Raw genomic sequence first — 27,488 nt, forward strand, 5'->3', positions numbered from 1 at the left:
GTCTTTAAGTCCCAGTATTAGTAGCAGTCTGACTGTGTCTTTAAGTCCCAGTAATAGTAGCAGTCTGACTGTGTCTTTAAGTCCCAGTATTAGTAGCAGTCTGACTGTGTCTTTAAGTCCCAGTATTAGTAGCAGTCTGACTGTGTCTTTAAGTCCCAGTATTAGTAGCAGTCTGACTGTGTCTTTAAGTCCCAGTATTAGTAGCAGCATGTAAAGGCTGTTTCTTTGTGTTTCTCCCTCCAGGGCTCCTGTGCTGGTGGCTCTGGCTCTGATCGAGGGCGGGATGAAGTATGAGGAGGCAGTTCAGTTCATCAGGCAGTATGTACACCTCACCTCTAGATTCAGTTCATCAGGCAGTATGTACACCTCACCTCTAGATTCAGTTCATCAGGCAGTATGTACACCTCACCTCTAGATTCAGTTCATCAGGCAGTATGTACACCTCACCTCCAGATTCAGTTCATCAGGCAGTATGTACACCTCACCTCCAGATTCAGTTCATCAGGCAGTATGTACACCTCACCTCCAGATTCAGTTCATCAGGCAGTATGTTCACCTCACCTAGATTCAGTTCATCAGGCAGTATGTACACCTCACCTCTAGATTCAGTTCATCAGGCAGTATGTACACCTCACCTCCAGATTCAGTTCAGTTCATCAGGCAGTATGTACACCTCACCTCTAGATTCAGTTCATCAGGCAGTATGTACACCTCACCTCTAGATTCAGTTCATCAGGCAGTATGTACACCTCACCTCTAGATTCATTTCAGTTCATCAGGCAGTATGTACACCTCACCTCCAGCTCAGTTCAGTTCATCAGGCAGTATGTACACCTCACCTCTAGATTCAGTTCAGTTCATCAGGCAGTATGTTCACCTCACCTCCAGCTCAGTTCAGTTCATCAGGCCGTATGTACACCTCACCTCCAGATTCAGTTCAGTTCATCAGGTAGTATGTACACCTCACCTCTAGATTCAGTTCATCAGGCAGTATGTTCACCTCACCTCTAGATTCAGTTCATCAGGCAGTATGTACACCTCACCTCCAGATTCAGTTCATCAGGCCATATGTACACCTCACCTCCAGATTCAGTTCAGTTCATCAGGCAGTATGTACACCTCACCTCCAGATTCAGTTCAGTTCATCAGGCAGTATGTACACCTCACCTCTAGATTCAGTTCATCAGGCAGTATGTACACCTCACCTCTAGATTCAGTTCATCAGGCAGTATGTACACCTCACCTCCAGCTCAGTTCAGTTCATCAGGCAGTATGTACACCTCACCTCCAGATTCAGTTCATCAGGCAGTATGTACACCTCACCTCTAGATTCAGTTCATCAGGCAGTATGTACACCTCACCTCTAGATTCAGTTCATCAGGCAGTATGTACACCTCACCTCTAGATTCAGTTCATTAGGCAGTATGTACACCTCACCTCTAGATTCAGTTCATCAGGCAGTATGTACACCTCACCTCCAGATTCAGTTCATCAGGCAGTATGTTCACCTCACCTCTAGATTCAGTTCATCAGGCAGTATGTACACCTCACCTCTAGATTCAGTTCATTAGGCAGTATGTACACCTCACCTCCAGATTCAGTTCATCAGGCAGTATGTACACCTCACCTCTAGATTCATTTCATCAGGCAGTATGTACACCTCACCTCCAGATTCAGTTCAGTTCATCAGGCAGTATGTACACCTCACCTCTAGATTCAGTTCATCAGGCAGTATGTACACCTCACCTCTAGATTCAGTTCATCAGGCAGTATGTACACCTCACCTCTAGATTCAGTTCATCAGGCCATATGTACACCTCACCTCCAGATTCAGTTCATCAGGCAGTATGTACACCTCACCTCTAGATTCAGTTCATCAGGCAGTATGTACACCTCACCTCTAGATTCAGTTCATTAGGCAGTATGTACACCTCACCTCCAGATTCAGTTCATCAGGCAGTATGTACACCTCACCTCTAGATTCAGTTCATCAGGCAGTATGTACACCTCACCTCTAGATTCAGTTCATCAGGCAGTATGTACACCTCACCTCTAGATTCAGTTCAGTTCATCAGGCAGTATGTACACCTCACCTCTAGATTCAGTTCAGTTCATCAGGCAGTATGTACACCTCACCTCTAGATTCAGTTCAGTTCATCAGGCAGTATGTACACCTCACCTCTAGATTCAGTTCAGTTCATCAGGCAGTATGTACACCTCACCTCTAGATTCAGTTCATCAGGCAGTATGTACACCTCACCTCTAGATTCAGTTCATTAGGCAGTATGTTCACCTCACCTCTAGATTCAGTTCATCAGGCAGTATGTACACCTCACCTCTAGATTCAGTTCATCAGGCAGTATGTACACCTCACCTCCAGATTCATTTCAGTTCATCAGGCAGTATGTACACCTCACCTCCAGCTCAGTTCAGTTCATCAGGCAGTATGTACACCTCACCTCTAGATTCAGTTCAGTTCATCAGGCAGTATGTTCACCTCACCTCCAGCTCAGTTCAGTTCATCAGGCAGTATGTACACCTCACCTCCAGATTCAGTTCAGTTCATCAGGTAGTATGTACACCTCACCTCTAGATTCAGTTCATCAGGTAGTATGTACACCTCACCTCCCAGATTCAGTTCAGTTCATCAGGTAGTATGTACACCTCACCTCTAGATTCAGTTCATCAGGTAGTATGTACACCTCACCTCTAGCTTCAGTTCATCAGGCAGTATGTACACCTCACCTCCAGCTCAGTTCAGTTCATCAGGCAGTATGTACACCTCACCTCTAGATTCAGTTCATCAGGCAGTATGTACACCTCACCTCTAGATTCAGTTCATCAGGCAGTATGTACACCTCACCTCCAGATTCAGTTCAGTTCATCAGGCAGTATGTACACCTCACCTCTAGATTCAGTTCATCAGGCAGTATGTACACCTCACCTCCAGATTCAGTTCATCAGGCAGTATGTACACCTCACCTCTAGATTCAGTTCATCAGGCAGTATGTACACCTCACCTCCAGATTCAGTTCAGTTCATCAGGCAGTATGTACACCTCACCTCTAGATTCAGTTCATCAGGCAGTATGTACACCTCACCTCTAGATTCAGTTCATCAGGCAGTATGTACACCTCACCTCCAGATTCAGTTCATCAGGCAGTATGTTCACCTCACCTCTAGATTCAGTTCATCAGGCAGTATGTACACCTCACCTCCAGATTCAGTTCATCAGGCCATATGTACACCTCACCTCCAGATTCAGTTCAGTTCATCAGGCAGTATGTACACCTCACCTCCAGCTCAGTTCAGTTCATCAGGCAGTATGTACACCTCACCTCCAGATTCAGTTCAATTCATCAGGCAGTATGTACACCTCACCTCCAGCTCAGTTCAGTTCATCAGGCAGTATGTACACCTCACCTCCAGATTCAGTTCAGTTCATCAGGCAGTATGTACACCTCACCTCCAGATTCAGTTCATCAGGCAGTATGTACACCTCACCTCTAGATTCAGTTCATCAGGCAGTATGTACACCTCACCTCTAGATTCAGTTCATCAGGCAGTATGTACACCTCACCTCTAGATTCAGTTCAGTTCATCAGGCAGTATGTACACCTCACCTCCAGATTCAGTTCAGTTCATCAGGTAGTATGTACACCTCACCTCCAGCTCAGTTCAGTTCATCAGGCAGTATGTACACCTCACCTCTAGATTCAGTTCATCAGGCAGTATGTACACCTCACCTCCAGATTCAGTTCATCAGGCAGTATGTACACCTCACCTCTAGATTCAGTTCATTAGGATTGAACCGCTCTGTACTGAGGGGGATTATGGGACATCATGAGGAGGGAGAAAGGGATTGAACCGCTCTGTACTGAGGAGGATTATGGGACATCATGAGGAGGGAGAAAGGGATTGAACCGCTCTGTACTGAGGGGGATTATGGGACATCATGAGGAGGGAGAAAGGGATTGAACCGCTCTGTACTGAGGGGGATTATGGGACATCATGAGGAGGGAGAAAGGGATTGAACCGCTCTGTACTGAGGGGGATTATGGGACATCATGAGGAGGGAGAAAGGGATTGAACCGCTCTGTACTGAGGGGGATTATGGGACATCATGAGGAGGGAGAAAGGGATTGAACTGCTCTGTACTGAGGAGGATTATGGGACATCATGAGGAGGGAGAAAGGGATTGAACCGCTCTGTACTGAGGGGGATTATGGGACATCATGAGGAGGGAGAAAGGGATTGAACCGCTCTGTACTGAGGGGGATTATTTGGTTTGAGTCGGGAGTGTCTCTCACTCCGCCAGGGCTCTGCACACCTCTGGATTCTTCTGACACTCATCAGCTCTACATCATGGGTCAGGTTCTCTGGGAAAACATCAAGCCTACTACCCTCCCGGACCATGATGCTCAATGGACAATCTGAATTGAAAGTGCTTTTTAGTCCAGGAATAAATCGGCTTCGTGTGGATCTGGAAAAATCATCCCCTAAGTGAATTATAATTGTCTCTTTACATGAGGGCCCTTATATAAAGCAAAGGTGTGTGTGTGTGTGTGTGTGTGTGTGTGTGTGTGTGTGTGTGTGTGTGTGTGGCTACAGTGTCAAGCTGTTTAGCTTCACATATAAATGGCCCCTAGTCCCCAAATGTTGCACTGCTTTTAACCAGAGCCCTGTGGGGCCCTAGTCCCTAAATGTTGCACTGCTTTTAACCAGAGCCCTGTGGGCCCCTAGTCCCTAAATGTTGCACTGCTTTTAACCAGAGTGGACACTGGTCAGAAATAGTGAACAGGGTGCCAATTGGGACAGAGGTTCCTGTAGGGAGTAACCGTAGACCTGTCTGTCTCTGTCTCCTCAGGAAGCGCAGGGGAGCGATCAACAGCAAGCAGCTGACCTACCTGGAGAAATACCGCTCCAGACAGCGACTACGCTTCAAAGACCCTCACAAACACAAGAACAAGTGCTGTGTGATGTGATGGAGTGTGGCCCCGCAGCCCGCTTGTTCTGACCCATATAGAACGACTACATGATCTTTAATATTGGACCGACCTCCACCCCTGCTAAGATGCATTTAGGACTTCACCTGTTGTCTGTCTCCATGGGGACAGTTAGTTGCCACTGTTCTGTTGGGATTCTTCTGCTTCTCACTCTCAGGGCTGTTAGAGACCATCTCCTCTCTGATGTCTTTGAATGAACACGTTCGTCCCCCACCTGCCGGCCAATTGAACTCATAGAGAGGAAAAACAAACAAGCCCTATTTCCATCAAGTACACACACACACACACACACACACACACACACACACACACACACACACTGACAAACTATTTTGCACTGATTGTAACATACTGTGACATACACACACAGCGCCATTGACCACCAGACCAACCCCTCAACCAGCAGCAACACTGTCAGCTTGGTCCCAGGCCTGATCGTTCCTCTTTCCTCCCTGCTGCTAGGTAGCACTGACCCAACCCAAAGCACTGTCAATGAAACACACCGACCCACCACTAGCTGTCACAACAGGTCTGCATCACCATACACCATGTTAACTGAAAACCCCTGCTAGCCATGATGACATGAATGAAATAATCATGAAAAATAACAGATTTTATGCTGTCTGTGTGTTTTTATCTCAATGTTTCAAGGAAATCCAGTTTAACGTCTTTGTTAAATTGAAATGCCATCCACAGAGCTCAGCCATCTTGCTCCTTGCTCCGTTTTCATAATGCATGTAAGTTAACACTTGTTAGAATCATGTCCTTGTCTCCTTATTTTTTTGAGGATATGGGGATGCGGGATGGGACTTAAAATAGGACAATGTTTTGTGCTGAGTCGCCGTTTTTTTTAAATAGCAATATTTTTTACATTGTGATATGAAATACTCTGGGATTAGGATTCTTCACCACTGGCTGCTTCTGTTGTACAACATGAAGGATCTCAGTGTATCATGTAGGAGTCAGCTGAGCCTGGGTGGGCTTGGTAGGCAACACTGTCTATGTCCCAGATGGCACCCTATTCCCTATATAGTGCACTACTTTTGACCGGAGGTCTATGGGCTACAATGCCTTGAAATATACACAAAAACATGGACTTGCACTGATCCTATGGGCTCCGGTCAAAAGTTGTGCACTATATAGGGAGTAGGGTGCCATCTGGGACGCGTACTATGCTTTGGGAACGTAAACATGGCGGTGCCCCGTAGTCGTCTCTGGGATGAAAAACGGCCAACTGAACCGTCTGCTCAGAAATAACGTCCTGGCTCTGTATCTGTCAGTGTGGATATAAATGTCTCTCATCCTGCCTCTGAAATAGCACCCTATTCCCCTTTTATAGTGCACTACTATATAGCACACTTTTGACTATAGTCCTATGGGCTCTGGTCAAAAGTAGTGCACTAAATGGGGAATAGGGTGCAAGACGCAGTCTCAGTTAAGGACAGGTACTGAAGGGATGACTCGTATCCTAGGAAGAAAGCTGTCACATTTATCTGCTGCCTTGGAAGTAACCCACTTCAGATTGTTCACAGTTAATGAAGTACAAGAAATAAAGTAATTGTTTAAAGTAAGCTGGCCTGTTTTGTGCTTTATTCAGGAGTTGACTTGTGGGAGATCGAATCATTTTAAACAACCACTTTTGCCTGGTTGTGAAAACAAGCTCAATGCCGCCATCTAGTGGCCGTGTGTAGTTATTCACACATTATTAGTAGTGGCATTGTTGGCCTGAATTAGAGTTTTTGCAATTTCTGAAATAGATTTATCGTTTTCTCTTCAATTACCATATTGTTAATTTGAGATTATAATATGGCACATGTATCATCTATATTGTAGATTAAGTCATCACCTTATTATCTCAAACATTCCTGTTTGTACAACAATGACGTATGATATACAGGCTACTTCCGGACAGAATCTAATTAAAATTGAGAAAGAGGGCAGAGCGCGAGCGGCAAATTCTATGTCCTTTGTTGTATGATATAAACGTCTTGTCCGTGGTGATATTGTCTATATAAATCACGCAGGTCTTTTTGCCTGTGGCACGTCCGATATAGCTAATTCCGGAAAGGACCCGAGATAAACGCAAGGCACAGTGCAGACGGTAGGCGAGTTAAAGTGCATCTTTGTCTTGCATGAGCATCCTTATTAGCCGGCACCCAATGTAGGCCAAGTCTATCTAACGGTTCAAAATGTGTTCTGGTCATTGTGTGAAAACCTAGGCGCACCACGATTTTAACTGGATAATGCATGGTTTTACTGGTGATGGGGAGAACAATCTAGAAATGAAATGTTTTCAATGTGCTGCAAATGTAGCAAAACATGTTCAATGTATTTACAGCGTAATAAGCCTCACCATGGCATCCAGGGCCATTGCTTTTTCGTTTTTATTATTTAATTGGTATTTGTTATAGGCTAGTCCACACTGTCATCCTGTATGATGTACAGTATTTGTAATGCATGATATCATAATTTCTCTACCATCATGCCATAGGCTACAATCCTCATTTCTGCTGGTTTTGTTTTGCATGCCTCCGTCTGCTCGGTCATCCATCAAGATTTAAAATAAAGTTTTTTCTTTGTCTCATAGTGTTTTGTCATTTTATTTATGTTTTGCATTACTTTCCCACTTCTCATTTTCATAATTTAATAGCACCTACTTACTGATCGTTCAGGTAAAGAAAATATTTGTACTGTAACGACCCTGGGTTTATAAACGCGGAAATCGACCCTGCCGCACGAGCATGCTTTTGCACAGTCAATAGCGCGCCGGACCTCGAGCTGGTAGGTTACAGTACGCTGTTCATTTAGTATCAAATGTATAATTTGCTTTCAAAATGTACTTGCCACTTTCCAATGTAATAATAACTGCATCTTCGGAAGTTGCATCTCCTTGGCTCCTAGTGCTGTAAATAGTTCCATCCATATAATTAGAATAAATGATGTTCCATTCTCACTATGCTTTGTCAGTCCAATCACACAATTTCATGTCGAATTGAACATCCCAAACATTCGCCCATACCTTAGTTTGTGTTTCCGGCATTGATAGATACACAATGACACTGATACAGAGATTAAACCTATAGGTGGACACTGATACAGAGATTAAACCTATAGGTGGATACTGATACAGAGATTAAACCTATAGGTGGATACTGATACAGAGATTAAACCTATAGGTGGATACTGATACAGAGATTAAACCTATAGGTGGATACTGATACAGAGATTAAACCTATAGGTGGATACTGATACAGAGATTAAACCTATAGGTGAACATGATACTGGTACAGAGATTAAACCTATAGGTGGATACTGATACAGAGATTAAACCTATAGGTGGATACTGATACAGAGATTAAACCTATAGGTGGATACTGATACAGAGATTAACCCTATAGGTGGATACTGATACAGAGATTAAATCTATAGGTGGACATGATACTGATACAGAGATTAAACCTATAGGTGGATACTAATAAAGAGATTAAACCTATAGGTGGATACTGATACAGAGATTAAACCTATAGGTGGATACTGATACAGAGATTAAACCTATAGGTGGATACTGATAAAGAGATTAAACCTATAGGTGGATACTGATAAAGAGATTAAACCTATAGGTGGATACTGATACAGAGATTAAACCTATAGGTGGATACTGATAAAGAGATTAAACCTATAGGTGGATACTGATACAGAGATTAAACCTATAGGTGGATACTGATACAGAGATTAAACCTATAGGTGGATACTGATAAAGAGATTAAACCTATAGGTGGATACAGAGATTAAACCTATAGGTGGATACTGATACAGAGATTAAACCTATAGGTGGATACAGAGATTAAACCTATAGGTGGATACAGAGATTAAACCTATAGGTGGATACAGAGATTAAACCTATAGGTGGACATGACACTGATACAGAGATTAAACCTATATTTATTTATTTTATTTAACCAGGCAAGTCAGTTAAGAACACATTTTTATTTACAATGACGGCCTCCCAAAAGGCAAAAGGCCTCCTGCGGGGACGGCGGCTGGGATTAAACATGTCAAATAAATCACATATGATTATAGGACACAACACACATCACGACAAGAGAGGCAACACAACACACATCACGACAAGAGAGAGACAACACAACACACATCACGACAAGAGAGGCAACACAACACACATCACGACAAGAGAGACAACACAACACACATCACGACAAGAGAGACAACACAACACTACATCACGACAAGAGAGACAACACAACACACATCACGACAAGAGAGACAACACAACACACATCACGACAAGAGAGACAACACAACACTACATCACGACAAGAGAGACAACACAACACTACATCACGACAAGAGAGACAACACAACACACATCACGACAAGAGAGACAACACAACACTACATCACGACAAGAGAGACAACACAACACACATCACGACAAGAGAGACAACACAACACTACATCACGACAAGAGAGACAACACAACACACATCACGACAAGAGAGACAACACAACACTACATCACGACAAGAGAGACAACACAACACACATCACGACAAGAGAGACAACACTACATCACGACAAGAGACAACACAACACACATCACGACAAGAGAGACAACACAACACACATCACGACAAGAGAGACAACACAACACTACATCACGACAAGAGAGACAACACAACACACATCACGACAAGAGAGACAACACAACACACATCACGACAAGAGAGACAACACAACACTACATCAAGACGAGAGACAACACAACACACATCACGACAAGAGAGACAACACAACACACATCACGACAAGAGAGACAACACAACACACATCACGACAAGAGAGACAACACAACACTACATCACGACAAGAGAGACAACACAACACTACATCACGACAAGAGAGACAACACAACACACATCACGACAAGAGAGACAACACAACACACATCACGACAAGAGAGACAACACAACACCACATCACGACAAGAGAGACAACACAACACACATCACGACAAGAGAGACAACACAACACTACATCACGACAAGAGAGACAACACAACACACATCACGACAAGATAGACAACACAACACTACATCAGGACAAGAGAGACAACACAACACTACATCACGACAAGAGAGACAACACAACACTACATCACGACAAGAGAGACAACAACACACATGACGACAAGAGAGACAACACAACACACATCACGACAAGAGAGACAACACAACACACATCACGACAAGAGAGACAACACAACACTGCATCACGACAAGAGAGACAACACAACACACATCACGACAAGAGAGACAACACAACACTACATCACGACAAGAGAGACAACACAACACACATCACGACAAGAGAGACAACACAACACACATCACGACAAGAGAGACAACACAACACTACATCAGGACAAGAGAGACACCACAACACACATCACGACAGGAGAGACAACACAACACACATCACGACAAGAGAGACAACACAACACTACATCACGACAAGAGAGACAACACAACACACATCACGACAAGAGAGACAACACAACACACATCACGACAAGAGAGACAACACAACACACATCACGACAAGAGAGACAACACAACACACATCACGACAAGAGAGACAACACAACACTACATCAGGACAAGAGAGACAACACAACACACATCACGACAGGAGAGACAACACAACACACATCACGACAAGAGAGACAACACAACACTACATCACGACAAGAGAGACAACACAACACACATCACGACAAGAGAGACAACACAACACACATCACGACAAGAGAGACAACACAACACACATCACGACAAGAGAGACAACACAACACACATCACGACAAGAGAGACAACACAACACTACATCACGACAAGAGAGACAACACAACACATATCACGACAAGAGAGACAACACAACACACATCACGACAAGAGAGACAACACAACACACATCACGACAAGAGAGACAACACAACACACATCACGACAAGAGAGACAACACAACACACATCACGACAAGAGAGACAACACAACACTACATCACGACAAGAGAGACAACACAACACACATCACGACAAGAGAGACAACACAACACTACATCACGACAAGAGAGATAACACAACACTACATAAAGAGAGACAACACAACACTACATCACGACAAGAGAGATAACACAACACTACATAAAGAGAGACAACACAACACTACATCAGGACAAGAGAGACAACACAACACACATCACGACAAGAGAGACAACACAACACACATCACGACAAGAGAGACAACACAACACACATCACGACAAGAGAGACAACACTACATCACGACAAGAGACAACACAACACACATCACGACAAGAGAGACAACACTACATCACGACAAGAGAGACAACACAACACTACATAAAGAGAGACAACACAACACTACATCAGGACAAGAGAGACAACACAACACACATCACGACAAGAGAGACAACAACACTACATCAGGACAAGAGAGACAACACAACACTACATAAAGAGAGACAACACAACACACATCACGACAAGAGAGACAACACAACACTACATAAAGAGAGACAACACAACACTACATAAAGAGAGACAACACAACACTACATAAAGAGAGACAACACAACACTACATAAAGAGAGACGTAGGTGGACATGATGCTGTGCATGACCCATGGATTGATGTGTAATCATCTGTAATGGTAGTACTGAAGGGTTTTGTAGAACACCTATATTTAGTGCTAGAAAGGGTATTGTTCATCTTGTCTACCAGACAGCTTTCTGAACCGACAGCACCAGTCAAAGTTTGGACACCTACTCATTCAAGGGTTTTTCTTTATTTTTTTACCATTTTCTACATTGTAAAATAATAGTAAAGACATTTTATTTTTATTTTACCTTTATTTAACTCTAACCACTAGGCTACCCTGCCGACATCAACACTATGAAATAACACATATGGAAACATGTATTAATTAACAAAAAAAGTGTTAAACAAATCAAAATATATATTAAATAATAATATGTTCCTAACTGACTTGCGTAGTTACATAAAGGTTCAATAAAAATATAAAACATTTTAAATTATGATAATTCCGTTTTCCCGTGCAGTTCTATAGCCTGGTCCCAGGTCTGTTGTCTCCTTCTGTAGCCTGGTCCCAGGTCTGTTGTCTCCTTCTGTAGCCTGGTCCCAGGTCTGTTGTCTCCTTCTATAGCCTGGTCCCGGGTCTGTTGTCTCCTTCTGTAGCCTGGTCCCAGGTCTGTTGTCTCCTTCTGTAGCCTGGTCCCAGGTCTGTTGTCTCCTTCTGTAGCCTGGTCCCAGGTCTGTTGTCTCGTTCTATAGCCTGGTCCCAGGTCTGTTGTCTCCTTCTGTAGCCTGGTCTCAGGTCTGTTGTCTCCTTCTGTAGCCTGGTCCCAGGTCTGTTGTCTCCTTCTATAGCCTGGTCCCAGGTCTGTTGTCTCCTTCTATAGCCTGGTCCCAGGTCTGTTGTCTCCTTCTGTAGCCTGGTCCCAGGTCTGTTGTCTCCTTCTATAGCCTGGTCCCAGGTCTGTTGTCTCCTTCTGTAGCCTGGTCCCAGGTCTGTTGTCTCCTTCTATAGCCTGGTCCCAGGTCTGTTGTCTCCTTCTGTAGCCTGGTCCCAGGTCTGTTGTCTCCTATAGCCTGGTCCCAGGTCTGTTGTCTCCTTCTATAGCCTGGTCCCAGGTCTGTTGTCTCCTTCTGTAGCCTGGTCCCAGGTCTGTTGTCTCCTATAGCCTGGTCCCAGGTCTGTTGTCTCCTTCTATAGCCTGGTCCCGGGTCTGTTGTCTCCTTCTGTAGCCTGGTCCCAGGTCTGTTGTCTCCTTCTATAGCCTGGTCCCAGGTCTGTTGTCTCCTATAGCCTGGCCCCAGATCTGTTGTCTCCTTCTATAGCCTGGTCCCAGGTCTGTTGTCTCCTTCTATAGCCTGGTCCCAGGTCTGTTGTCTCCTTCTGTAGCCTGGTCCCAGGTCTGTTGTCTCCTTCTATAGCCTGGTCCCAGGTCTGTTGTCTCCTTCTGTAGCCTGGTCTCAGGTCTGTTGTCTCCTTCTATAGCCTGGTCCCAGGTCTGTTGTCTCCTTCTGTAGCCTGGTCCCAGGTCTGTTGTCTCCTTCTATAGCCTGGTCCCAGGTCTGTTGTCTCCTTCTATAGCCTGGTCCCAGGTCTGTTGTCTCCTTCTGTAGCCTAGTCCCAGGTCTGTTGTCTCCTTCTATAGCCTGGTCCCAGGTCTGTTGTCTCCTTCTGTAGCCTGGTCCCAGGTCTGTTGTCTCCTTCTGTAGCCTGGTCCCAGGTCTGTTGTCTCCTTCTATAGCCTGGTACCAGGTCTGTTGTCTCCTTCTATAGCCTGGTCCCGGGTCTGTTGTCTCCTTCTATAGCCTGGTCCCAGGTCTGTTGTCTCCTTCTATAGCCTAGTCCCAGGTCTGTTGTCTCCTTCTGTAGCTTGGTCCCAGGTCTGTTGTCTCCTTCTGTAGCCTGGTCCCAGGTCTGTTGTCTCCTTCTGTAGCCTGGTCCCAGGTCTGTTGTCTCCTTCTATAGCCTGGTCCCAGGTCTGTTGTCTCCTTCTGTGGCCTGGTCCCAGGTCTGTTGTCTCCTTCTGTAGCCTGGTCCCAGGTCTGTTGTCTCCTTCTGTAGCCCGGTCCCAGGTCTGTTGTCTCCTTCTGTAGCCTGGTCCCAGGTCTGTTGTCTCCTATAGCCTGGTCCCAGATCTGTTGTCTCCTTTTGTAGCCTGGTCCCAGATCTGTTGTCTCCTTTTGTAGCCTAGTCCCAGGTCTGTTGTCTCCTTCTGTAGCCTGGTCCCAACTCATTTGCTCATTGTCAAGCCAAACATACATGACAAGGAAGGACAAGGAGTTGGCATGTTAGCACAAACAGACTGGCACTCAGGCTAGCAGTTCTCAGAGAGAATTGGTGAATTTTCTAGTGGTCATACTGTGTTGTATGTATCAACAGGCAGAATGAACCAGGCTAACTGTGTCATATGTATCAACATGCAGAATTAACCAGGCTAACTATGTTGTATGTATCAACATACAGAATGAACCAGGCTAACTGTGCTGTATGTATCAACAGGCAGAATTAACCAGGCTAACTGTGTTGTATGTATCAACATGCAGAATGAACCAGGCTAACTGTGCTGTATGTATCAACAGGCAGAATTAACCAGGCTAACTGTGTTGTATGTATCAACATGCAGAATGAACCAGGCTAACTGTGTTGTATGTATCAACATGCAGAATGAACCAGGCTAACTGTGCAGTATGTATCAACAGGCAGAATGAACCAGGCTAACTGTTCTGTATGTATCAACATGCAGAATGAACCAGGCTAACTGTGTTGTATGTATCAACAGGCAGAATGAACCAGGCTAACTGTGTTGTATGTATCAACATGCAGAATGAACCAGGCTAACTGTGTTGTATGTATCAACATGCAGAATGAACCAGGCTAACTGTGTTGTATGTATCAACATACAGAATGAACCAGGCTAACTGTGTTGTATGTATCAACATGCAGAATGAACCAGGCTAACTGTGTTGTATGTATCAACAGGCAGAATGAACCAGGCTAACTGTGCTGTATGTATCAACATACAGAATGAACCAGGCTAACTGTGTTGTATGTATCAACATGCAGAATGAACCAGGCTAACTGTGTTGTATGTATCAACAGGCAGAATGAACCAGGCTAACTGTGCTGTATGTATCAACAGGCAGAATGAACCAGGCTAACTGTGCTGTATCAACATACAGAATGAACCAGGCTAACTGTGCTGTATGTATCAACAGGCAGAATGAACCAGGCTAACTGTGTTGTATGTATCAACAGGCAGAATGAACCAGGCTAACTGTGCTGTATCAACATACAGAATGAACCAGGCTAACTGTGTTGTATGTATCAACATACAGAATGAACCAGGCTAACTGTGTTGTATGTATCAACATACAGAATGAACCAGGCTAACTGTGTTGTATGTATCAACATACAGAATGAACCAGGCTAACTGTGTTGTATGTATCAACATACAGAATGAACCAGGCTAACTGTGTTGTATGTATCAACAGGCAGAATGAACCAGGCTAACTGTGCTGTATCAACAGGCAGAATGAACCAGGCTAACTGTGTTGTATGTATCAACAGGCAGAATGAACCAGGCTAACTGTGCTGTATCAACAGGCAGAATGAACCAGGCTAACTGTGTTGTATGTATCAACATACAGAATGAACCAGGCTAACTGTGTTGTATGTATCAACATACAGAATGAACCAGGCTAACTGTGCTGTATCAACAGGCAGAATGAACCAGGCTAACTATGCTGTATGTATCAACATACAGAATGAACCAGGCTAACTGTGTTGTATGTATCAACATACAGAATGAACCAGGCTAACTGTGTTGTATGTATCAACAGGCAGAATGAACCAGGCTAACTGTGTTGTATGTATCAACATACAGAATGAACCAGGCTAACTGTGTTGTATGTATCAACAGGCAGAATGAACCAGGCTAACTGTGTTGTATGTATCAACAGGCAGAATGAACCAGGCTAACTGTGCTGTATGTATCAGCATACAGAATGAACCAGGCTAACTGTGCTGTATCAACATGCAGAATGAACCAGGCTAACTGTGTTGTATGTATCAACATACAGAATGAACCAGGCTAACTGTGCTGTATGTATCAACATACAGAATGAACCAGGCTAACTGTGCTGTATGTATCAACATACAGAATGAACCAGGCTAACTGTGCTGTATGTATCAACATACAGAATGAACCAGGCTAACTGTGCTGTATCAACATACAGAATGAACCAGGCTAACTGTGCTGTATCAACATACAGAATGAACCAGGCTAACTGTGTTGTATGTATCAACAGGCAGAATGAACCAGGCTAACTGTACTGTATGTATCAACAGGCAGAATGAACCAGGCTAACTGTGTTGTATGTATCAACAGGCAGAATGAACCAGGCTAACTGTACTGTATGTATCAACATACAGAATGAACCAGGCTAACTGTGTTGTATGTATCAACATACAGAATGAACCAGGCTAACTGTGTTATATGTATCAACAGGCAGAATGAACCAGGCTAACTGTGCTGTATGTATCAACATACAGAATGAACCAGGCTAACTGTGTTGTATGTATCAACATACAGAATGAACCAGGCTAACTGTGCTGTATCAACATACAGAATGAACCAGGCTAACTGTGTTGTATGTATCAACATGCAGAATGAACCAGGCTAACTGTGTTGTATGTATCAACATACAGAATGAACCAGGCTAACTGTGCTGTATCAACATACAGAATGAACCAGGCTAACTGTGTTGTATGTATCAACATACAGAATGAACCAGGCTAACTGTGCTGTATGTATCAACAGGCAGAATGAACCAGGCTAACTGTGCTGTATCAACATACAGAATGAACCAGGCTAACTGTGCTGTATGTATCAACAGGCAGAATGAACCAGGCTAACTGTGTTGTATCAACATACAGAATGAACCAGGCTAACTGTGTTGTATGTATCAACAGGCAGATTGCTGATTTCTTATCTGTCTAGTAGGACGAAGATGTCTGACAAAAGCGACCTGAAAGCTGAGCTGGAGCGAAAGAAACAGAGGCTCGCTCAAATACGAGAGGAGAAGAAGAGAAAGGAGGAGGAGAGGAAAAAGAAAGAGGTGAGGAGAAATCTCTATTCATTTGAAAGTGATGTGAACTTCTTTGGTTTAGTTCAGCATCTCAAATGAGGATGAATAGAGCATTTCTACAACAGGTTATAAGAAGTCTGATTTGGGTTGGTAGTGTTTCTGAAGTCTTTGTGGAACTACACTGGCTCCGATCCAAATGACACCCTATTCCCTATATAGTGCACTTCAAAATGCACTCTATTCCCTATATAATGCACTTCAAATGGCACACTATTCCCTATATAGTGCACTTCAAATGGCACCCTATTCCCTATATAATGCACTTCAAATGACACCATATTCCTTATATAATGCACTTCAAATAACACCCTATTCCCTAGATATTGCACTACTTTTGGCCAGTGCACCACGTAGGGGATAGGGTGCTATTTGGGACAGAGACAGTGATACTGAAGTTCTCCCCAACACCTGTTCAGTCTGAGAGTCTGCAGCAGAAAACAGAGAATGTCTCTGAAGATTCTGACTTGGACCGCAAACGAAGAGAGACGGAGGCGCTGCTGCAGAGTATTGGGATCTCACCAGAACCACCATTAGGTATACCAGTCATATCCTTGTTGCTTTCTGAGACCATCCTATCCTGCACTCCTACTGACCTTTCAGAGATCATCCTACCCTACCATCCTACTGACCTTTCAGAGACCATCCTACCCTACCATCATACTGACCTTTCAGTGATCATCCTACCCTACCATCCTACTGACCTTTCTGAGATCATTCTACCCTACCATCCTACTGACCTTTCTGAGATCATCCTACCCTACCATCCTACTGACCTTTCTGAGATCATCCTACCCTACCATCCTACTGACCTTTCTGAGACCATCCTACCCTACCATCCTACTGACCTTTCTGAGACCATCCTACCCTACCATCCTACTGACCTTTCTGAGACCATCCTACCCTACCATCCTACTGACCTTTCTGAGATCATCCTACCCTACCATCCTACTGACCTTTCTGAGATCATCCTACCCTACCATCCTACTGACCTTTCTGAGATCATCCTACCCTACCATCCTACTGACCTTTCTGAGACCATCCTACCCTACCATCCTACTGACCTTTCTGAGATCATCCTACCCTACCATCCTACTGACCTTTCAGAGACCATCCTACCCTACCATCATACTGACCTTTCTGAGATCCACCTATCCTACCATACTACTGACCTTTCTGAGATCATCATACCCTACCATACTACTGACCTTTCAGAGATCATCCTACCCTACCATACTACTGACCTTTCTGAGATCCACCTATCCTACCATACTACTGACCTTTCTGAGATCATCATACCCTACCATACTACTGACCTTTCAGAGATCATCCTACCCTGCCATACTACTGACCTGTCTGAGATCCATCTACCCTACCATCCTACTGACCTTTCAGAGACCATCTACCCTACCATCCTACTGACCTTTCTGAGATCATCCTACCCTACCATCCTACTGACCTGTCTGAGATCCATCTACCCTACCATCCTACTGACCTTTCAGAGACCATCTACCCTACCATCCTACTGACCTTTCTGAGATCATCCTACCCTACCATCCTACTGAACTTTCTGAGGTACACCTACCCTACCATCCTACTGACCTTTCTGAGATCATCCTACTCTACCATCCTACTGACCTTTCTGAGATCATCCTACCCTACCATCCTACTGACCTTTCTGAGATCATTCTACCCTACCATCCTACTGACCTTTCTGAGATCATCCTACCCTACCATACTACTGACCTTTCTGAGATCATCCTACTCTACCATCCTACTGACCTTTCTGAGATCATCCTACTCTACCATCCTACTGACCTTTCTGAGATCATCCTACCCTACCATCCTACTGACCTTTCTGAGATCATCCTACCCTACCATCCTACTGACCTTTCAGAGATCATTCTACCCTAACAATAATTCTCCATTCCAGTGAGAATGTCTTTCAGACCTGTACTAGGTTTAATCTGTGTATGGGAAACTGGCCCGTCTTTGTTTATTGAGTGTATCTTGTGGTAATGGTCTCCATACAAAATAATCAGGTCATGAAATGATCTTCAGTTTACACTATATCATATATTCAAACAAATCATTTACATTATTAATTGACTCAAATTTTTCCTTTCTGGTATAAACACATTAAAATTCCATTGTGTCATTGCCAAAAGCTTAGTTATAGAAATCCAGTGATTTGATTGGTAGGGTTATATATTCATGGCTTTGATGCCAGCTGTTTAACTGAAGATGTATTTGAAGAGACGACTGCAGGTATGAATCTATGTATTCGGTTCAGATGGTTAGTTTGATATGATGTGTCAACCTATTGAAAGATTTCACACTAGTCTGGCGGTCGGTCGTTATTATGTCACCAACCAGTTGGGTGTCTGTCAGGAAGTACGTTTGACGATTTCTTTCCCTCTTTTCTTGTGAATTCTTCTTCCTTTGCGTTGAACCATTTCAATCCATCCTGTTGATTTGGAACCCTTCTGGTTTGGCTGTGGGGGTCTGACTGCTGGCCACCAGTGCAGCCTCTGCAGCTCTTAACATGGGATACCTGTTATTTTCATTATTTAGTCCCAACCCCTATGTCTCCCTCTTCACAATCAGTGAGCACCACCAGTGATGCTGGCAGCCAGGAGTCCGTAGATGGGGGGACAGTGGGAAGGTATGGAACATGCTCTTTACTCTATCACACACCGATACACGCACACACACACACACACACACACACCGACACACACACACACCGATACACACACCGATACACACACACACACACACACCGATACACACACACACACACACACCGACACACACCGACACACACACGCACACACACACACACACACACACACACCGACACACACACACACACACACACACACACACCGACACACACACACACACACACCGACACACACACACACACACACACACACACACACCGACACACCGACACACACACACACACACACACACACACACACACACACACACACACACACACACACACCGACACACACACACACACACACACACACCGACACACACACACACCGACACACCGACACACACACACACACACACACACACACACACACACACACACACACACACACACACACACACACACACACACACACACACACACACACACACACACACAGATGTAGTATTGATGTCATGGAAAATGTTCACTGCTACAAACAAGCAGAAGGTATTTTAGTACTGTTCCATGATTGTCTATATGAACACATGGACACATGGATGTACAGCTGGAAAGAATTGGTATTGGCATTCTCTACGACAACAACAAGGTATATTGTATGCTAGAAGCTTCTCTCTTTGGTTCTAACAATTCCTAACTGTTAATCTATCAATGTAGCTAACATCATGAACATATGACATTGAACATGAGAACTGTGGAAATTCTTGTGTCCCAAATGGCACTCTATTCCCCACAGCAAATAATATAGTGCACTACTTTTGACAAGGGCCCATAGGACTTCTGGTCAAAAGTAGTTCACTATGTTGGGAAAGGGGTGCCATTTGGGATGTATATGTGCACAGTGGCACAGAGTATCTGATGTTTATCCCTTCTCTTTTCATCCTGTAATGGGACATCAGATACAGGTAAGAACCAGAGTCGATGTACTACTGATTATGGAGACGATGTTTCTGTTTAGGGAGACTTCAGTGTCGTCGTGCAGTGACATCAGTTGATTATGTGACATCAGTGACATCAGTTGATTATGTGACATCAGTGACATCAGTTGATTATGTGACATCAGTTGATATTGTGACATCAGTTGATTATGTGAGATCAGTTGATTATGTGAGATCAGTTGATTATGTGAGATCAGTTGATTATGTGACATCAGTTGATTATGTGAGATCAGTTGATTATGTGAGATCAGTTGATTATGTGACATCAGTTGATTATGTGACATCAGTTGATTATGTGAGATCAGTTGATTATGTGAGATCAGTTGATTATGTGACATCAGTTGATTATGTGACATCAGTTGATTATGTGAGATCAGTTGATTATGTGACATCAGTTGATTATGTGACATCAGTTGATTATGTGACATTAGTTGATTATGTGACATCAGTTGATTATGTGAGATCAGTTGATTATGTGACATCAGTGACATCAGTTGATTATGTGACATCAGTTGATTATGTGAGATCAGTTGATTATGTGAGATCAGTTGATTATGTGACATCAGTTGATTATGTGAGATCAGTTGATTATGTGACATCAGTTGATTATGTGACATCAGTTGATTATGTGACATCAGTTGATATTGTGAGATCAGTTGATTATGTGAGATCAGTTGATTATGTGAGATCAGTTGATTATGTGACATCAGTTGATTATGTGACATCAGTTGATTATGTGACATCAGTTGATTATGTGACATCAGTTGATTATGTGACATCAGTTGATTATGTGATATCAGTTGATTATGTGAGATCAGTTGATTATGTGACATCAGTTGATTATGTGACATCAGTTGATTATGTGACATCAGTTGATTATGTGACATCAGTTGATTATGTGAGATCAGTTGATTATGTGAGATCAGTTGATTATGTGACATCAGTTGATTATGTGACATCAGTTGATTATGTGACATCAGTTGATTATGTGACATCAGTGACATCAGTTGATTATGTGACATCAGTTGATTATGTGACATCAGTTGATTATGTGACATCAGTTGATTATGTGACATCAGTTGATTATATGATATCAGTGACAGCAGTGGAACTGTGAATTTAACTTCTATTGAGGCAGTGGAACTGTGAATGTGTCTCTGTCCCAAATGCCACCCTATTCCCCATATGCCCTATGAGTCCTATGAGCCCTGGTCAACATTTGTGCACTACTACATAGAAAATAGGGTGGCATTTGGGATCCATCCTGTGTTTTGTTTAATGTTTGTTTTGTGTACACACTGTCATGCATGAATTCATATGTTCTAAAAATGATGTTCCTTGAGTTGATGTATGGACTAATTTGTGTTGTTTTGGCGCCCCCTGCTGCTGTGTTTAGGACCCTGCAGTGGGACACGGACCCCTCTGCTCTCCAGCTGCAGGCAGACTCTGAGCTGGGGTATGTCTTTCCTCTTGATTCTGCTCCCAAATGGCACCCTATTGCCTATATAGTGCACTACTTTTGACCAGAGCCCATAGGACTTACACAGTCAATGTCTATGTCTTCTAAACCATTTATTCCATCTTTCAGGCGCAGGATGCACAGACTTGGAGCGTCAAAAATAGTACAGATTGACTTCGTTCCCAAAGAGCTTGTGACCTACACTAAGGAGACCCAGACTCCTTCAGCAGCACATCAATCTGAAGGTAATGAATATTGAGTTGGATGTTGAATTGACTCTTGAATTTGAGTTGACTCCTGAAGTTGACTCTTGAGTTGACTTTTGAAGTTGACGCTTGAAGTTGACACTTGAAATTGACTCTTGAAGTAGACTCTTGAAGTAGACTCTTGAAGTAGACTCTTGAAGTTGACGCTTGAAGTTGACTCTTGAAGTAGACTCTTGAAGTTGACGCTTGAAGTTGACACTTGAAATTGACTCTTGAAGTTGACGCTTGAAGTTGACTCTTGAAGTAGACTCTTGAAGTAGACTCTTGAAGTTGAATCTTGAAATGTATACTTTTAATGTAGAGCTCTAGGTTGCTTAGTATGAATGGGTATGGTTGATATTTTCAATTTGCTCTCTCCCCACAGAGTGAAAGAATGTTGAAGCCTATGTTGTATGTATGTGTGTAACACAGGAGGTTGGTGGAACCTTAATTGGGGAGGACGGGGCTCGTTGTAATGACTGGAGTGGAATCAGTGGAATGGTATCAAATACATCAGACACATGGTTTCCATGGTTTCCAGGTGTTTGACACCATTCCATTCACTCCGTTCTGGACGTTATTATGAGCCGTTCTCCCCTCCACAACCACCTGTCGTGTAGAACATAAAACACGTCTTTCTTCCCAGAAGAAGAAGAGGATGAGGAGAGCAGTGAGCCTAAAGCTTCCCCTCAGACTGACCAGCCGGAGGAGGAAGGAGAGGCAGAGGACTGTAAAGAGGGTAATAGTGACTTTATGTTCTCTAACACACTGCTGTTAGGAAAAGCACTCGCAACCTCTGAGGTGACTTGTTGGGCAGCTAAACATATACAACCAACATATATTCTCAACACTGCTATCACAATGTGTGTGATCCCTCAGCCCATCCCAGAGAGCTGACGGAGGAGGAGAGGGAACAGATTCTCCACTCAGAGGACTTCCTGGTGTTCTTTGAGCGGTCGGTCTCTGTGGTGGAGCGGGCGCTGGCCGAGGAGGGAGACATCTTCTTCGACTACAGCGGCCGGGACCTGGAGGACAAAGAAGGGTGAGAACGTTGAGCATGGGCATGTCCCAAATGGCACCCTGATCCCTATGTAGTGCACTACGTTTGACCAAGGTCCATAGGGCTCATCAGCTCATCACCGCTTTGTACTGAATTTCCATTAATAAAACAATTAAAAACTGAAATGTCCCAGTTATTGCAGGATATCCAAGGAATAGGGCCATTTAGGATGCACACCATGTTCCCTGTGGATGGATGTTATGGGAGGAATAAGTACACATTACACTGGAGTAGCACTGGAGTGGCACTGTAATAGAACTGGAGTAGAACTGTAATAGAACTGGATTAGCACTGGAGTAGCACTGGAGTGGCACTGGAGTGGCACTGGAGTAGCACTGTAATAGAACTGGAGTAGCACTGGAGTAGAACTGTAATAGAACTGGAGTAGAACTGGAGTATAACTGGAGTAGAACTGTCATAGAACTGGATTAGCACTGGAGTAGAACTGGAATAGAACTGGATTAGCACTGGAGTAGAACTGGAATAGCACTGGAGTAGAACTGGAATAGAACTGGATTAGCACTGGAGTAGAACTGGAATAGCACTGGAGTAGCACTGTAATATAACTGGAGTATAACTGGAGTAGCACTGTAATAGAACTGGAGTAGCACTGTAATATAACTGGAGTAGCACTGGAGTAGCACTGTAATATAACTGGAGTAGCACTGGAGTAGCACTGGAGTAGCACTGTAATAGAACTGGAGTATAACTGAAGTAGAACTGGAGTAGCACTGGAGTGGTACTGGAGTAGCACTGTAATAGAACTGGAGTATAACTGGAGTGGCACTGGAGTAGAACTGGAATAGAACTGGATTAGCACTGGAGTGGCACTGGAGTAGAACTGGAATAGAACTGGATTAGCACTGGAGTAGCACTGTAATAGAACTGGAGTAGCACTGTAATATAACTGGAGTAGCACTGGAGTAGCACTGTAATATAACTGGAGTAGAACTGGAGTAGCACTGGAAAAGCACTGTAATAGAACTGGAGTAGCACTGGAGTAGCACTGGAGTAGCACTGTAATAGAACTGGAGAATAACTTGAGTATAACTGGAGTAGCACTGGAGTAGCACTGTAATATAACTGTATTAGAACTGGAGTAGCACAGGAGTAGCACTGTAATATAACTGTATTAGAACTGGAGTAGCACTGGAGTAGCACTGTAATAGAACTGGAGTAGCACTGGAGTAGCACTGTAATAGAACTGGAGTATAACTGGAGTATAACTGGAGTAACACTGTAATAGAACTGGAGTATAACTGGAGTAGCACTGTAATATAACTGGAGTAGCACTGTAATATAACTGGAGTATAACTGGAGTAGCACTGGAGTAGCACTGTAATATAACTGGAGTATAACTGGAGTAGCACTGGAGTAGCAATGTAATAGAACTGGAGTATAACTGGAGTAGCACTGTAATATAACTGAAGTAGAACTGAAGTAGAACTGGAGTAGCACTGGAGTAGCACTGTAATAGAACTGGAGTATAACTGAAGTAGAACTGGAGTAGCACTGGAGTGGTACTGGAGTAGCACTGTAATAGAACTGTAATAGAACTGTATTAGAACTGGAGTAGCACTGGAGTGGCACTGGAGTAGCACTGTAATAGAACTGGAGTAGCACTGTAATAGAACTGGAGTGGCACTGGAGTAGAACTGGAATATAACTGGATTGGCACTGGAGTAGAACTGGAATAGAACTGGATTAGCACTGGACTGGCACTGGAGTAGCACTGTAATAGAACTGGAGTAGCACTGGAGTAGAACTGGAGTAGCACTAGAGTAGCACTGTAATATAACTGGAGTATAACTGGAGTAGCACTGTAATAGAACTGGAGTAGCACTGGAGTAGAACTGGAGTAGCACTGTAATATAACTGAAGTAGAACTGGAGTAGCACTGTAATAGAACTGGAGTATAACTGAAGTAGAACTGGAGTAGCACTGGAGTGGTACTGGAGTGGTACTGGAGTAGCACTGTAATAGAACTGTTTTAGAACTGGAGTAGCACTGGAGTGGCACTGGAGTAGCACTGTAATAGAACTGGAGTAGCACTGGAGTAGCACTGTAATAGAACTGGAGTATAACTGGAGTATAACTGGAGTGGCACTGGAGTAGTACTGGAATAGAACTGGATTGGCACTGGAGTAGAACTGGAATAGAACTGGATTAGCACTGGAGTGGCACTGGAGTAGCACTGTAATAGAACCAGAGTAGCACTGTAATATAACTGGAGTAGCACTGGAGTATAACTGGAATAGAACTGGATTAGCACTGGATTGGCACTGGAGTAGAACTGGAATAGAACTGGATTAGCACTGGAGTGGCACTGGAGTAGCACTGTAATAGAACTGGAGTAGCACTGTAATATACCTGGAGTAGCACTGGAGTAGAACTGGAGTAGCACTGTAATATAACTGGAGTATAACTGGAGTAGCACTGGAGTAGAACTGGAGTAGCACTGGAGAAGCACTGTAATAGAACTGGAGTAGCACTGGAGTAGCACTGGAGTAGCACTGTAATAGAACTGGAGTAGAACTGAAGTAGAACTGGAGTAGCACTGTAATATAACTGTATTAGAACTGGAGTAGCACAGGAGTAGCACTGTAATATAACTGTATTAGAACTGGAGTAGCACTGGAGTAGCACTGTAATAGAACTGTATTAGAACTGGAGTAGCACAGGAGTAGCCCTGTAATAAAACTGGATTAGAACTGGATTAGAACTGGAGTATAACTGGAGTATAACTGAAGTAGAACTGGAGTAGCACTGGAGTGGCACTGGAGTAGCACTGTAATATAACTGTATTAGAACTGGAGTAGCACAGGAGTAGCACTGTAATATAACTGTATTAGAACTGGAGTAGCACTGGAGTAGCACTGTAATAGAACTGTATTAGAACTGGAGTAGCACAGGAGTAGCCCTGTAATAAAACTGGATTAGAACTGGAGTATAACTGGAGTATAACTGAAGTAGAACTGGAGTAGCACTGGAGTGGCACTGGAGTAGCACTGTAATAGAACTGAAGTAGAACTGGAGTATAACTGGAGTAGCCCTGTAATAAAACTGGAGTATAACTGGAGTAGCACTGTAATAGAACTGGATTAGAACTGGAGTAGCACTGGAGTGGCACAGGAGTAGCCCTGTAATAAAACTGGAGTATAACTGAAGTAGCACTGGAGTAGCACTGTAATAGAACTGGAGTATAACTGGAGTAGAACCGGAGTAGAACTGGAGTAGTGCCGGAGTAGAATCAGAGTAGAACTGGAGCGAACATCTTTCCCATTTCCCTTTCTGTCTTATCAGGGACATGCAAGGTGGATCCAATCTGTCTTTCAACCGTGTGTTCCATGACGATCACTGGTCCAAACACCGAGTAGTCACCTGCTTAGACTGGTCCCCACAGGTACAATGGAACTTTCTCCCAGTTTAGAACCTATCTGATGCATCTACTTCCTTCATTTCCTTTATTTGTCTATGTCAAGACCACAGAACTAGAATGAATGCCACTTTGAGTGCACCCCTGAGTTTACAGTCATGGTCAGAGGTTCCAAGCCCGTTCTGTTCATTCCATTTCTATGGTCAAGACAGAAGAAGAAGACTTGGTTGAAGTAACAATCCAGTCCTGTTCTATACTATATTGTGTCTTTGCAGTACCCTGAACTGATGGTGGCCTCTTACAACAGCAATGAGGATGCTCCACACGAGCCTGATGGGATAGCGCTGGTGTGGAACATGAAGTTCAAGAAGACCACTCCAGAGTATACATTTCACTGCCAGGTCAGCAGCTGTTTGTTGATCTGATGTGACGTATGACTGATGCTTGAGAGAGGATGGATGACATTGCATTACACAACATTGAAGTCATTTTACTTGCTAACATTCAGAACCACAAGTTAAAAACATAATGGAAGGGAATATATTGTTTAATATCACACGATATAATGGCAGTGGTAGTGGTTAGAGCGTTGTAGTAGCAGTCTGACTGTGTCTTTAAGTCCCAGTAACCTAGTGGTTAGAGCATTGTAGTAGCAGTCTAACTGTGTCTTTAAGTCCCAGTAACCTAGTGGTTAGAGCGTTGTAGTAGCAGTCTGACTGTGTCTTTAAGTCCCAGTAACCTAGTGGTTAGAGCGTTGTAGTAGCAGTCTGACTGTGTCTTTAAGTCCCAGTAACCTAGTGGTTAGAGCATTGTAGTAGCAGTCTGACTGTGTCTTTAAGTCCCAGTAACCTAGTGGTTAGAGCATTGTAGTAGCAGTCTGACTGTGTCTTTAAGTCC

The 27,488-nt window shown here is 43.6% G+C and overlaps 2 pseudogenes; both read left to right on the forward strand.

Moving 5' to 3' along the window:
- Positions 1 to 6,577, forward strand: part of LOC135536790 (protein tyrosine phosphatase type IVA 3-like) — a 31,028-nt pseudogene extending 24,451 nt beyond the window's left edge.
- A 100-nt stretch (positions 6,578 to 6,677) lies between these two features.
- LOC135536788 (cytoplasmic dynein 1 intermediate chain 1-like) overlaps positions 6,678 to 27,488 on the forward strand; it is a 62,958-nt pseudogene continuing 42,147 nt past the window's right edge.

The sequence above is a fragment of the Oncorhynchus masou genome, unplaced genomic scaffold (assembly GCF_036934945.1).
Source record: "Oncorhynchus masou masou isolate Uvic2021 unplaced genomic scaffold, UVic_Omas_1.1 unplaced_scaffold_664, whole genome shotgun sequence".
NCBI lineage: Eukaryota > Metazoa > Chordata > Actinopteri > Salmoniformes > Salmonidae > Oncorhynchus > Oncorhynchus masou.